Genomic DNA, 11,298 nt, shown 5'->3' with positions numbered 1-11,298 from the left:
CCCTTGCAAAGAATAAGTGCAAAGCGGATAAAGAGTGAGAACATCACGTTCCTTTGGGTTCGACAATTTTAAATTCTAACTTGCAGAAAAGAGCTAGTTTTTCAGTGGAAAAGTGGGAAACAGACGGGCTCTCGGGGTTCAGAAGAGGTGAAAAGTCACCCAGTCCCGTCCCGTCTCTCTTGTCCCCCAGCCTCAGCTCCCCTCAGTTGCGGGGAGTAGAAAGCTTCTCCAGCCGCGAAAGAGCGGAGCGCGCTCAGATGCTCCTCCGCAGGCCGTGTCTCGTGGCGCGCGCAAGCCGACCTCAGCCGGGACGATGGGTGGGAAGAAACCAGGAGGGGAAGGTCTGGGGGTGTGAGGGTGGAGCGGAGCCCGGCCCCGCGATCCGGCCCGGGTTTTGCATGCCACCCACTCGCCCGCTCGGCCGCGGAGAATTCCATAATCACAGCGGGCGAGAGCGGAGACTGGGAGCGAAAAATCCGGGATCCGGCAACTTTGGGCAGCGCATGCGCGCCCGCGGCGCTCCATCCCAAACACACACACATTTTTCCCCCGGACTTGGAAAGTCACCCAAAGCCGCCCCAAGTGCAGGTAAGAGACTCGGCGCTCCCTCCGCCGCGGCCCCCCCAAGCCCCTCAGCTCCGCGGGCCTCAGGGTGCTTCCCCGCCTCGCCCCCTGTCCCGGTGCAGCCCCCCACCCCCCGGGCTGCCGCTTGCAGCAGGGAGCGGGCGAGCGAGCGAGCGAGCGAGAGAGCCAGCCAGCCAGCCAGCCAGCCTGCGCGCGGCGGCTGCCACCCAACTCCGGCCGTGCGGGAGGCAGGGGGCACGGAGGGCTGGCACCCGGGCGCGGGGCGGCGCGTCGCCCGTCGTGGCCAGGGGAATGCCCAGCGCGCGGCTCCAGGGGAGGGGAGGGCTGCTGCTCCTGGGGGTCACTTACTCCAGCTGAGGGGGCGGCGGGGTAGGGGAGAAGAGGGGGAGGTGCCAGGCGCGAGTGCAGGACTTTGCAAAGAGGGTGGGGGCGCCCCCCGCCCTGCGGGCTCCCGGGGGGCAGGCAGGTGCTCTCCTATACCGAGGAATCACTCCTTCCCCCTACGTCCCCCCCAACCCCCCTACTGCATGGGTTCGTGCGCTCTCCAGGGCAGAGAAGGAGGCAGGGGTGAGGGGCGCTGGGGTGACTTTGCAAGACTTTGCCCAGGGGAAGGGGTGGGTGAGGAACCCCTCCAGCCGACTCTTGTGCCCTAATACCAGGGTGTAGGTGTTACCGGCAGAGGTAGGCAGTGTTCATTTAGGTGCAGGGTGCCAAGGGGTGCCTCCGGGTGGGAAAACGAAGGCAAGAGGTTGCTTGACTTGGGGGAGCGGCGCCCCCTTTTTCATTTGTGCCTGAGAAGTTTGTCTCAAGTGCGCTGCTCCGGGCGCGGCAAGTGACGCTCCTCACTCCCCCCCCCCCCACCCCAGCCTCCCCCGGTGCAGGGCTGGCAGTGCTGGGCACAGGGAGCCGGGTCACCGGCTGAGGGCCGTGCGGCTGTCGCCTGGGTCCGGGGAAAAGTTAGGGGGAGTTGCCGCGGTTGTTGTGTGCGACGGGAGAGAAGTTGCGCCCGGGGACGTGGGACGCTGGGCTAGCAGGCGGGCGGGCGGGTGGAACTGTGCGCTCCCAGGGGGCTCGGCCGCGGTGGGAGAGAGTCTGGCGGGGTCTGTGCCCCCAGGGTGGGCTGAGGGTGACCTCGGGGCTCAGCAATTGGGGAAGGAGAGCCCTGAATCCGGGGGCGCACGGCTGAAATAGGCACCAAGGGGAGGACAGAGGGAAGAGTAGCTTGTGGGGGCACAGGGGGGCACCAAAGGGGAGAGGGCCCTGCCGGGTCACTTGGGGTCGAACTTCAGGGCGAAGGAGCGCGTGGTGGCTGGCAGAGGAGCATCGGGGAGCGGGGCTCCAGCGGGCGCGCGGGAATGGGGGATCGGGCTGGACCCACAGTCAGGGAGCTCCCGGGGCAGGGGCCTGAGTCGTGCGCCCGGGGTGAGCCGGCCGGGCGGAGCGGCGGCCGGTTTATTTTTACTCGGTGGCATTTGCAGAATGTGCAGCTGATGGCCGTCGGCCGCCAGGAAGTTTTGCTTTCTGTTCTTTCTCTCTTTCCGAAGCCAGCGCGGCCGGGAGCGGGCGGGCCGGGGAGCCGGGCCTGGGAGGGGAGGGGGCGGCCGCTGGGGTGGCAAGGTACGAGCAGGGGCGCGCTGGGGCGGCGGGCGGGGGCCGGCCGGGCGAGGGCAGCCGGCGGGCACTGGGCCGCTGCAGAGCGTTTGGGAGAATGTGTGTCCCCAGCGTTGGAAGCTCCTCGGCGAGGGGAACAGGTGTATGCGCCGTCAATCACGGCGGGAGGGACACTTTGGGGGCGTAGATTAAGATAATAATAATAGATTTTTCTCTAGGGGGTGGGCGCAGATTCTTCTTCCAAGTCATCCCCGACCCGGGTCCGGAGTTGGGGGAGGAGAGGAGTGCCGAGGGAGGCAGGGGGCCGCTTCTCGCTCCACACAAGTTCTTCTTGACCCAGCCTCAGATTGCGAAGCGGGCCGTGGGTGCGGCGAGGACCTCCTTCCAGTCACGCTGGGGAGGGTGCGGGTGTGTATGATTTGTCCACCAGGGAAGCAGCGAAAACACCCCTCCAACGAGCCTGGAGCTCCCCCAAACCCGGCTGGATCAGGGGCGCGACTGGGGGTTTATGCGTCGCTACCCCAGCGAAGTCTGGGGTCACGACCCTCAGAGTGTGTGCTCGTCCTGCCAACACCCCGCACACTCAAAGAGATGGGGGCGGCGAGGGGGAAAAAGCCAGGGTAGTCGCCAGGCAAAGTTGTAAATTTAGGACGTCTCTAAGCCGGTACAGGCGTGCGATGAGAGCGCGCGAGGGCACTGGAAAACATCGCCCGGTAAATTGGTGCGCCCCCCCCCCCGCCCACCCCACGGCGAGCGCGCGCGCACACACACACCACACAAACACACACACACGTCGCCGTCCTAAAGGGAGCTGTCCGGGCTGAGCAGGAGCAGCTGCGCCGGGCGTGGCGAGGGGGGTAGTTGGTCCCCGGGGGCTGCGCCTGGGCTGCGCTCCACGTGCCCAGAGGGGGCGCTGGGCTGTTCGGCGCCCGAGCGCAAAGCTCGGGGTTTGCACCCTGGTGGCGGCGAGGCGGTGCGTCCCGGGCGGGCGTCGCGTCCCGCGCCGTCTCCGGCGACTCGCGCTACCTCCCCCGACGCTCAGCCGCTTTCCCACTTCCCAAACTTCGGTTTTATGGTTTGCCCCTCGCTCGAGCTCTCAGACCCTCTCCAGGGCAGGATGGGGAACTTTTTCCTTCCCGGCAGCGGCCACCATCTCTCTCCCCGGAATCCGGCGGATTGGAGAGATTGACGCCCCCCCCCCCCATCTTGTTAGCCACCTTATAGGCGGTTAACGAGAGTTTATGGAGAATATTGTTGAACTTCAGTAATCAGGTTTCCAGCGATCTTATGCCTCCTGTTTAATTTATTAGACTAGTTATTTATTCTGTTGATGATAATCTGTTGCTGGTTTCTATGGAGATGTTAAACTGATCTCTTTCAGAAATCAAACTCCATATGCACTAAAACGTTTAAAGGGGCAGTGTCTCCTCCTCCTTTTTTTTTTTTTTTTTGCCTTTTTTTGTTTGTTTTTTAGACTTTGCACCTTGCAGAGACTTCACGTCTTTCTCTGTGTATTTTATTTCCTTCTTACGAAGGAGAGGAGCCCGGAGACTCACGCTTTGTGGCAAGTACAGCATATTATGGCTAGAAGAAAGCTAAGGCTTTGATCCCTAAGTTGCATCATCATTTAAAACAGATCATTTCACTACCACCCCCTTCTTCCCCATCATATAAGAGCAAAATTCTTTCAAGATCAAAGAGTCCAATCTAAAAAAAAAAAACTATTGTTAAAAAAATAGGAAGTCAGTCAAATGTGAACCTCTCCTTTATATCTGCTACCCTTGTGTTTAAAGAATTTTTTGAACAAGAAAAACAAAACTTGTAGCTCAGTTAATTTTTCATACTTATTAATAGTTTATCTCGCCTCCCTCCCCCTTTTTAATTTAAAAAGAAGTTCAAAGTTAGATTTCTCTGCCTGTGGGGGTTGAGGTATATTTGCTTCTCTTTTAGATCCTGACCATCTGTTTTTGGAAAGTTAGCCTCTGGGAAGAGGGGAAAAGGAGTTTTTACTCAAACTTAATGGAGTGCTTTAAATTTTTTTTTTTTAAATACTCACCCAAATATTTTACAGTCCTAATTTCCCTACTTTTTAGGGGAATACCAATAACCTGTGTCTGGTGTGTGAGAGCATATCAACTTTTTCTCCTTTTCTTCTCTTCTCTCCTTTCCTCAGGTATTTTTCTGTGACTTTGAGGAGGTGGGTGCAGTGAATTAAGAAAGTAAGGCAGAAAGAAATTATCTTGGTTTTCAACACTCTTAAAAATTGCAAACCTGCTTTGAACTCATATATTTATCACGCTGACAGATATGATACAAAGCGATTGCATTTCTTAATGATCCTCTGGGACTAAGTTGTAGGTAAAACCATTTAATGCATTTTTAATATTAAAGTAAGGCCCAGGTTCCATTTTCTTGGAGGTGGGGGGAGTGGATGTTCCTCTCTAGAGTTGATGCTGAGTATACCACTTTGCTTTTTCAACTAGAACCCCCCCACCTCCGCCCCTTCATATTTCCATTTACTTGGGGAGGGGTGAGCCATACACAGGGCATTTGGCTTTCATAAATAAATTTATATCTGACCAGAAGGTCCAATGCTAAATAAGAGCACACTTTAAAAAAAAAAAAAAAGAAAGAAAAAACAAACCTCAGACTCCACCCCTGCTATAGAAAATAAAACAGAAGCAATACTTGACTTTTTTTTTCTGTCCTTCTGCCATCCTGGTTCTCTTTTATATTTTATTTTGGAAGGGGGTGGAGTGGTTGTTACTTCTCAGTTCAGAGGAGAGAGGAGCCATTCCTGTTATTTCCCCCTTTGCTATATTTTAAAAATTTGTTTGATTTGGATTGCAAGTAGAACAGAGGCTTACGGGTAGAAAAGAACACTGTGGCTTTAAACTCAGGAGTTTGCATATTCTCCTTGTATCTTTCCCCTTTGCTAATTATTGTGTTGTTTTCAGAGCAAATATGTCATATCCATGGCGACCGGGCAGGTTTATTGTCTTTCTGAAGCAATAGCTCACATAAGTAATTAATGACTTTCTTTTTTTTTCCTCTGGCTTAGGTTAAACAGATCATTCAAGGAAAGTCATATCTCTCTCTATTCTTTCTTCTCTTTTCTCTCCCTCTCTCGCTCTTTTTTTTTTAGCCCAGTGACATAAGAACATGAGTTAGAACAAGAAAATACTTTAACCAAGAAGTCAACAGCTTATTTTCCCCCATTTCTTTTAAAAGCTGAAGTGTCAGCTTTCAGACATATGAGGCTGTCATTCTTGCAGCCGTGAGCAGTGCAGTCCACGCCTGGGTTGGAAATCCATCTGAAGGTTGTGCTGCCGGGGAAGTGTGGGCATAGGGGAGTCACCTGAAGGAATTTGCTTTCGAGGTGGGGGGAATCACTCCAAAAGGAGTATTTCTCCTGTATTTAGCAGAATTTAATTAAATTGTTTACAGGAAAGGACTAATGAGTTGGTAGTAATGTGCCCCCCCCCCTTTTTCCCCAGTCTAGTTAATTGGAAAGACAAAGTTTTTCTTTTTGATTCTCCTTGAGCTCCAGTTTTCCCCAGCCTTTGTCTCCATTGCTTTTTCCTGGAAAAGTACCTTTTGGAATCCCCTCTGGTTTATATTTCCCGAATTATAGTGGGTTTTTATTTTTGTTTTTCCCCCTTAGACTTGCGACTCGAAGCTGGTTTCTGCTTCTCAGGAATTGACAGCTATGATGATCGACCATGACTTGGATTTTTTAACTTCTTTTTTGATGGAGGGGGGTGGCTTTTGAGGATGTAAAATGATATAGACAGCATATCTCCCTTCTGTACGTAGTGCCAGTATTGGGAAGGTAGAAGCAAAGTTTGCCTTTTTTTATGTTCCATTTATGTTCTACCCTTTTCAAATGGACCTTTTGCTAATAAGAAGCCTTATGATGTCACCCCTTAACTTTTGAAATATACTAGAGGTCCAGCTGATGTTCTGCAGCAGCTCCTTGGCCCCCCAGCAGACATGCATTATTTAAGCACATTTGTACTCTGTCCCCCACTTTTTAAAATTTCACGTATAGCTGGGGTTTTGTGTGTGTCCTTAAGAAAGGGGAATGAGATAAAGAGAAAAGCATTTATATTATATTTATACTCAGACAGAATTAAAAAGGACATTTCCCCTCATCTGAAGTAAGTTAAAAGAGGCTCTGAGTCAACCGAATGAATCTTTAGGCTTTTGGCATTAAAAATAAAAATATAAAGCAGAAGAGAGATTTATTTGGTATCTGGTTTCTGAAGAGGAGAAGAGAAGGCCAGGCAAGTCTGATGCTGCGACTCCAGCCGAGTTGTAATTGAGCCCGTAACCTCTTGATGTCTATATCAGAAAAACAGACATGAGCAGAGGGAACCGAGAAGAGGCAAACAAGCCTTGTAGAAGAGGGAGCTCAGGGGGAGATTCAGAGAGAGAGAGAGAGAGATTTAATTTATAGACATTTTAAAAACCATAATTTCATTAGGATCTGTTCTTCCCCTTCTCTGAAGGGCAGCCCGGCAGACCGATAAGGCCGATCCCTCTGCCGGGATGCGTGGTGTGTGGCTTGGTGGGCACGAACTTGGGCATCCTTGCCAGCTCCGAGGGTTTGTTTCCTCTCTGCCCACTTTCTCCTGGCTTCCTTATTTTGGAATTCAAAGGTCCCAAATCGCCAAAAGTTAGCCGTGGCTTCTGGCTGCCTTCTGATTTCCCCTGTGGGTGCCACGCCGTTCCGTGAGCGGGTCTGTCTCCTGCCTGGCCTTTGGCATCTGCGTGTCTTCCGTCTGTCATAGGGATGCCCGTGGTTCCAGCTGCAGGAAGCCAGTGAGGAGGGGGCACCCCCATCTCTGCCCACCTCAAGTTCACCAAGTTAGGTTGCTGTGGTTCTGAGGCCACAGTGTTCATGGGGGGGATGGCTAAAGCCTGTCGTAAATTCTGCAAAAATTAATCAACCGTTTAAGAGCTGCACGTTAACGAGGTTGTGCAGGCAAGCCGGCCCTTCTCCCATTCCCCCGTTCAAAGTCCGGCAGAGTGAGGGGTGGCCTGGACGGTGGGAAGGGAAGGGGGAGTTGTGTTTTTTATCTGAATAATTGAGAACAACTAGGGAGAGGGCAGATGAGAGAGGGATTTATTGAATATCAATCCTCAAGTGCCCTTGTTCCATGTTGTTGGAATTTTTTTCTCCTTTCGGTCTGGATTTGTCCTGTGTGTCTTTGGTGGAAAAGACACGTAGAGAAAGAGAGCAAAGAAGGGGGGTGGAGAGAGAGAGAGGGAAGGATAGAGAAGAGAGAGAGGGAGAGAGACGTGTGGCTCCTTCGGAACTCATTATCATTCTTAATAAGTCTTAAGGAATAAAGAAGAGCATTGAGTGTAAATGCTGGGTAATCCTAACACTTCTCAAGGTGAGAGGAGTCTTGAGGACACAGAGAAAAGAGAGAGCAGAGGAGGGGGTAGGAGGTGGGGGCCCAAGCGGCCCTGGTGGAGTGGCAGACCCAGGGTTTGGGAGGCTGTGCAGGAGGCCTGGAGGCTGGGGTTGGGGGGACCCAGAGGAGCCCAGACCAGACAGTGGTCTGAGATGACACTGAGGTCCAGGAGATGGTGACTTGCTGGGGCAAGGAACAGGGTGATGGGAACATTTGCCCTGGATCAGCCCTGCCTGGGAGAGAAGGTGGGAGTGGGGAGCAGAGGCCTCAGGGCCTTTGCTCTTTCCTGGGCACTGTCTCCCCAGCCAGCTCAGCCCCTAGCCCCTGGCTTGCAGTTCCTAGAGAAGGCCCCCAGCTCGGGTTCCCGGGCATTGTCCGCTCTAGGAAGCAGGAGGGACAGAGCTGCGGCCAGCGCTCAGCTCCGGACACTAGGTGGCTTAGGGGATCTGTGAGGTTTTCCAAGAGCAGCCGCTGGCTTCCTCTCTCCTCCCCGCTGGTGGGCTCTGCTGTGCCCGTCTTCTGGCGGGTCTGCGGGCAGCCCTGGCAGACCGGCAGGAGGGCGAGTGGGCATTGGCCCAGGGGCATGGCATAGCTCCCGGGGCCAGCACTCCCGATGACCAGCTTCCAGGCAAGGCGAGGAGGAGGCCGGCCGGCAGCTCCCGTGGGGGGAGGCAGCGGGTCAGGGCCTCTTGCAGGAGGGACACTTTGGGTCCAGCCCTGTGTTCTCTGCCACCTGGGCGTGAGGCACTGCTGAGCCCATGGCGGGGGTCTGTGCTTCTTCTCTTTTGAGTTTGTGTGCCCCCTTTGAGAAACTTCTTAATAATAGTAATAATAAAAATCTCCTAAGCATAAATACTGCTTATACTTTGAGGGGTTTCGCAGATCTTATAAACCCAGCTAGGGATGCTCTGGGGTTCGTGGCTCTGGCGGGCTTCTTTCCGATTCCCCAGGACCGTGATGGAGAGGGGGGCAGTGAGGAGACAAAATCTATTCTCACCGCCACTTCCAGCTCTGCCTGCCTCAGTAGTGGCAGGCAGAGCCCTGTCACTCTGTGACACAGGCCCCCGCAGGTGGATCGGGCCAACACTCAGGTTCCCCTCTGGAGAACCACCCCTACCCAGGTAGATGCCCCTCTCCAGGCCAAATACAGCCTCGCCCTCATCTGGCTAGCCTTCTCTAGGTTCCTAGAGTGTTTGAGGAAGGGTCTCAGCCAAGGTCATGTGCAAACAATGGATTGTTTTCTCTGGGGACAGAGGTGGGCAAGGAGATGCAATTCAGGTTTGACTTACTGTAGTCAGGTTTTGTGGGTTTTTTAAAGCTCTATGTTTCTTTTGGAAAGCAACTTCTGGGGAGCATGTACAAGGGGGTGCGTGGGAGTTAGAGATGAAGGCTGGTGACTGAGCTGGTGTGAAGCCCGGAGGGAGAGCAGGACGGGTTAATGGCGGCTGGATTCTGCTTTTCTGTTGTTTAAAAACAGTAAGGACCGAATCGCATGCCCTGCGTGTGGCTTGCTGACAAATTTACCGAAAGGAAGCTGCGCTGCCTCTCTGCTGCTGGTCTCATCAGGGTGGGTGAGCGTGTGTGTGTGTGTGTGTGTGTGTGTAAATGAGGAAAGGGGTGGGGGAATTAGCTCTGCCAGGCTGGCACCCTTCCCCAGCACTAATTGCTGGCAGAGTACCCATGGGGGCTGTGCCAGCATCTCCAGCTCCGCCCGCCCCCCTCGCCCCCGGGGAGCTCAGCTGTACAGCTCGCTATGTGAGGGCCATTTCCGGGCCCACTAGTCCCAGAGGCTCCTTTGGGAATTTCAGGGAAATCTGATCCTTGGGGAGACTGTGGGCCAAGCTCCAGCATCCTGGTCTGTGATGAGGGGACGGGGTGAGCCTTGGGTGGTCCAGAGGCCGCTGAGGTTTAATCATAGGCATCAGGAGACCCCATTCCAGTTCTAGCTTTGCAGTAGATCACTGTGTGGCCTTGGGCAAGTCATTTGACCTCTCTGGGCCTCAGTTTCCTTTCTTATCAAATGGCCTTTGACCCTACTGCCTTCACATGCTTGCTCCAATGGTCTGCTGGGCTCATAGCTGTGAAAGTCCTTTGAAATAATTAAGCATAATGAAGAATTTATCATGGTCACGTTGTCAAGTGCAGGGTGCCCCCAATGTCAGATGAGCTGGGGGCTTTATATAATATGGGATGATTCTCAAAGGGGACCCCTGTGAATTCCATTCCAGAAAGCCGTGGGCCTGGACATAGTGTGTGTTACTGGGGTTGGATTTTTGTATCAGCTTGGAGGTTGGTTCTCTTATCATTGGGAGCTTGGGCTGAGTTGGGGGGTTGTATTTAGGCAGTATGGGGGATCCCATTGAGGACGTGGGGTGTGCTTAGCTGTTTTGAGCCACGGGAATGTACAGGAGCTGTATATATTGTAGATTATGCATTTTGGAGCCAGTTAGCTGGGGATCAAGTTCATGTCCTTACATCAGCTACTTAACTAGCCTGGACCTCGATTTTCTCTTCTGTAAACTGGGGATAACAGTACGTACCTTGTGGGATTGGATGTGAGGTTTAGATGAACTAAGACGTGTGAAGTATTTAGAACAGGCCTGGCACCTGTATGTATTCCAGACCCACATGGGGGATTAGCCTGGACTCACTGGCTGCCCACCGGGGAATGTTGTGGGTGGGAGAGTGGAGAGCGCTCACCCTCTATATACCTGGGGACCAGGACTCCGGTAGGTGTGGGGTGCTGTGGTCTTAGTTGGAAATTCTGGATTTTGTGTTTTACCTCTCTGGGCTGCCTTGGGGTCCTCCTGGTATTTTTGGTGATGAGTCAGAAGAGGACGAGAAGCAAGACTGTGCCCACATTTGGAGTCAGATCCCAGACGGTGCAGGGGCGATTGGTGGGGCCATTGTGGCCAGACTGGATGTTCTTGGAGCTTGAGGGAGCTGTTTGGGACAGGAGGCAAGGAGGTTGGGGTGGGGGCAGACCTGGGGAACTGGTGCAGGGTGCTGGTGGCCTCTACCTGTGTTTGCACAACCCGTGAGCTTAATGCTGAGTTTGGAGGTCCCCAGGGGCGTGTGTGTGCCGGCTCCACGATGATGGAGATGGTGTGGCTGGCAGAGGGTTAAGAGCATGCTTTTGGAGTCAGGCTGAGCCCAATGTGAATCAATGTGTTTCTCCCAGATGGGCAAATTAATTCCTCTAATCCTTTGTTTCTATATCCGTAAAATGGGGGTTGGAATTCCTACCTTGTGAGAATTAAGTGAGAGGACAGTAATCGTAGCTAACATTTGCAGAGGTGTGACTGAGCGTCATTTCATGGAATGCTCTTAGCCCAGTGAGCAGCACGCAGTAGGGGCTGCGGGATGAGGATGAGATGAGTAACAGGCCCGCCAAGCATAGCGAGGGTCCCTGGATGACCTGGAGCTAACTGCGGAGGCTCGGTGCTTAGCAAAAAGGCTGAGCAAGGGAGCCGAGCAAGGGAGCCGGGCTTGGTGTAGATGGAGCTGAGGTTTCCCCCTGCCCTTGGGGGTCCTGCCCCGGGGGGGGCACTTCCCAGGTCTGGGTGGAGGTGGGGAGGGAAGGACCAGGAGAAGCAGAGGTGGCCTGGAGGCAGTGACCTAAGGAGGCAAGGGCATGGGGGCTGAAGCGGGGGGCACCGGAGGGGCGAGGGGCACTTCT

The 11,298-nt window shown here is 53.9% G+C and overlaps 1 protein-coding gene across 1 annotated transcript in view; it reads left to right on the top strand.

Moving 5' to 3' along the window:
* The first annotated feature begins 543 nt into the window (after positions 1-543).
* CASZ1 (castor zinc finger 1) overlaps positions 544-11,298 on the top strand; it is a 149,196-nt gene continuing 138,441 nt past the window's right edge. The window contains exon 1 of the mRNA XM_058552872.1: positions 544-588. The gene's annotated coding sequence lies outside the window, so the exon portion shown is untranslated. The remainder of the gene's footprint in view (positions 589-11,298) is intronic.

The sequence above is a fragment of the Diceros bicornis genome, chromosome 13 (assembly GCF_020826845.1).
Source record: "Diceros bicornis minor isolate mBicDic1 chromosome 13, mDicBic1.mat.cur, whole genome shotgun sequence".
In the NCBI taxonomy this organism is placed as follows: domain Eukaryota; kingdom Metazoa; phylum Chordata; class Mammalia; order Perissodactyla; family Rhinocerotidae; genus Diceros; species Diceros bicornis.
Note: the sequence above shows the minus strand (reverse complement) of the source record. Positions and strands in the feature narration are given on the sequence as shown.